Below are 3,408 nucleotides of genomic sequence, written 5' to 3'. Positions count from 1 at the left end.
CTGGTGTTTGGCTCCTATTTACTCCCTGTAGGTGTTTATTTGTTTGTTTGTATTTTTGAGCTCAGATGCAGAATGATTTTAAACATGGAAACAAAATTACAGTGAAAAGAAAAACCTAAATATATGTACAATTATGTAATGTCGGTAGTCATAGCAACAGTAATTCTGCTTTATGCTCTTAACAAGTGGATCTAACCTGACTAATAGACATATTTCATCCATTGATAACTGGCCATGCTATAATATAATATAATATACATAACATCACATCACATAAACATAACCTTATCTATCTCGCGAGAGTTTCCCCAACTTGTGGGTTCCCTTCTAGATACTACCTTTTTTACAGAAGACAATAGGAAAAGAACAGGTGTAAATAATAATTAAATTAAATGATGTGGGCATTGGTTTTTGGCCGTCTCCATCTTGGTTTTTGCTGATAAGGTGTCTGTGACCTGATCTGATCTGGATGTGAACGATCACCTTGTTTGATCTTATGAAGGTGTTAAACTGATGTAAGACACCTGTTGACTGTTGAGTCACATGAGGCTACACGTCACATTGTCAGACCGGTTCCCACTGCAGTTACAATGTAAAATAAAAATATTCGATAGATTATTAATATGACTCTACACTCTGTTTCTAATGAAAAGGTGTTCCTCATTTTTTGTTTGTTTTCCTACGAATGTCCAGCAACACGTGTCAATTTCCACTCCAGTCTTTTCAAAATAAAACTACATAGTTAGGTTTAGGAAAAGATCGTGGTTTGGCTTATAATAACTCGCAGCGTAACTTAAGTACGGAATTTACGCAACAAACAAATTAAAGTTCATTTCTTCAAATTGATTTTGTGGGATATATATGAATTACAGTGCATTACAGCTACTAACGGTGTATGAGAACAGCCTGCACACAGTCTGTTATTATTCCAGCCTGTAGAGTTTAGCTGCTATAAGTGTTCGTGTCCTCCAGCAGGGGGAGCCACAGCTCGACTAAACTGAACTCCACAGACTCCACCTTTGTTCTGGTTCTGTTGTTCCTGGTTTGAGCCCCTCAATTCAATGAAGAGACATTTAAATGCTACAGCAAACAATGATTTTTCCATGGATGGATTATAGAGCAGGACTATCGGACTGAGGCTGTGGGCCCCAGGGGTCGACCGCCCCCCCCCACCCAGAGCCTAATAACAACATTACTTGTTGGAAGGTCAAAAGGTTCTGTGAAAACAAGGGATGTGCCATTCGCTGGACGCCGAGCTAAACGTGTTGCTATTGTCAATAAATGATCTGGAAACTTGTTTGATTACAGCCTGGAAATTATTATTTGATTAATTATTTAGGACAAGAGGGAATAACGGGGAAACAACTTTGTTTTTAAGAGAGACTTAGAAAAACAAATTACACTGAGTATTCTTACTAAAAGTGCCTAAATATTGCAGAGTACACTAATATGATAACTTGACAGGTAAAATGGAGAAAACCAGGTCACAGTGTTGACACACTTTGGGAAATTAAAATTTTAAAGATTTTCTATTATTAAAAAATAAAATAAAAAATTCAATTGTATTAATGTTATATACAAGGGATAATGAACAGGGAGCCGGTCATTGTTGTGAAATAAACCCTGACAGGTCTTGCATCGCTCTGAAGGGGTTTATTTCACAACAATGACTCACTAGCTGTAGATTATCCTGATTATTACACAGTTACTTACTTGAGAAATCAATATTTTGACGCCAGAGTCCGACATCAGAACTGCGGCCATAGCAACGGTCTGTTATACATAGCAACGGTCTGTTACACAGAAATTACAGAATGCTGTGATTGACCAATCAGAATCAAGTATTCAACAAAACTGTATAATGATATGTAATATCTCATATGGAGGTAATGTTTAGTTTGCTGTATACTGACTACAGCAGGGAATGCTAATGATGATAATGAACACAGTATTTGAAAAATTGTACATGCCCAAATTTGGGGTGTTAAAGTCATTATCAAGGTCGAAGTTGGCAGTATGTGAATGTTTGCCTGCTTCACTCAGGGCTAAAAAAACAGCATAATTTCTCTGAACTAAATCCCTAACATGAAGCGTGTTTGTGTTTCTCAGATATTCAACCGCTTCAAGCACAGCGCTTTAAAAACCCCAATGGCCTCTGTGGTTTGGTGAGAGAGCTGCCGCCTGTGGTGCAGCTGAGGCTTTTACTGCGGCGCGCTCACCTACATGTGACACTGAAACTGAAAGACCTGATAAACACCAGCGGTGGAAGAAAAAGTACTCAGATCCTTTACTGCAGTAAAAGTACTAATACCACACTGTGAAAATACTAAAGGTAAAAATCCTGCATTCAGAATCTGACAACTTATCTTCAAGTTTTAGTTCAGAAGCTGCTGCAGGTCTCAGTTTCACTTCCTGTTGCTGAAGGTGTGTATGTGTGTGTGTGTGTGTGTGTGTGTGTGTGTGTGTGTGTGTGTGTGTGTGTGTGTGTGTGTGTGTGTGTTTAACCATGTTATGGCCACAGGATGTGGTTGAAAGTGGGAAGCACTCGTTATACGTTTCCATGGTGACAAATTAAAGCTGTTAAAGAAGTACCTGCTGTGGTGGAAAATAACGTCTCTTTACAGAACATCTCTGCTGCTCTGCAACACGTTTTAAACTTCCTGCTTCAGCTGTTTAGTAACTTACTACTGACTATATAGTCCTCTGCTGTCTGAATATATAGTGAGAATTATTATTACACCCTATATAGTGGACTCAAAGTGACCCACAATGCATTGTAACTGGTAGCTTAGCTCACTACACTTTCCAAGTAGCTTCCCCAACACTGCTTGTTCCCTTATTACATTTTGTAGAGCTGTGTTAAGAGATGGTGAGTCCGCCTGAGCAGCCAAGAAGTAAGAGAACCTCAAAAGGACTGTATTTAACTGTAGCCTTAAGCCGGGTTTCCACCGAAAGTTCCCGTGACTTTTAGTCCCTGAAACTACTTTTCCAGGAACTAAAAGGTTCCTTCAGCCCTCTGTTGTCTGTGTTTCCACCACGGTCTAAAGACCTGCTGTTACTTCCCACCTGTGTTTGCGCCCAGTCTTCCCCGTCTTCGACTGGCCCCTCCCCTTTCTCGCCTTTGGTTCCAGCCGCCAATCAGCAGTTTGGATGATCCACTATCTCAGAGTAACTTCGCTAATTTGTGTGTGTAACGGTTAACTCGTATATGATATATGCACTTGTTCAGTGGTTCTGTGATCTGGGCAGTAGGGTTAGTTATTTATCAGTACATTCATTCCGATAGTTCGCACCATATCCATCCATCCATCCATCCATCCATCCATCCATCCATCCATCCATCCATCCATCCATCCATCCATCCATCCATCCATCCATCCATTCATCCATCCATCCATTTTCTTCCTC

Source organism: Sebastes fasciatus, chromosome 12 (genome assembly GCF_043250625.1).
Source record: "Sebastes fasciatus isolate fSebFas1 chromosome 12, fSebFas1.pri, whole genome shotgun sequence".
Lineage (NCBI taxonomy): Eukaryota > Metazoa > Chordata > Actinopteri > Perciformes > Sebastidae > Sebastes > Sebastes fasciatus.
The sequence above is the reverse complement of the archived record's forward strand: the minus strand, read 5'-3'. Positions refer to the sequence as shown.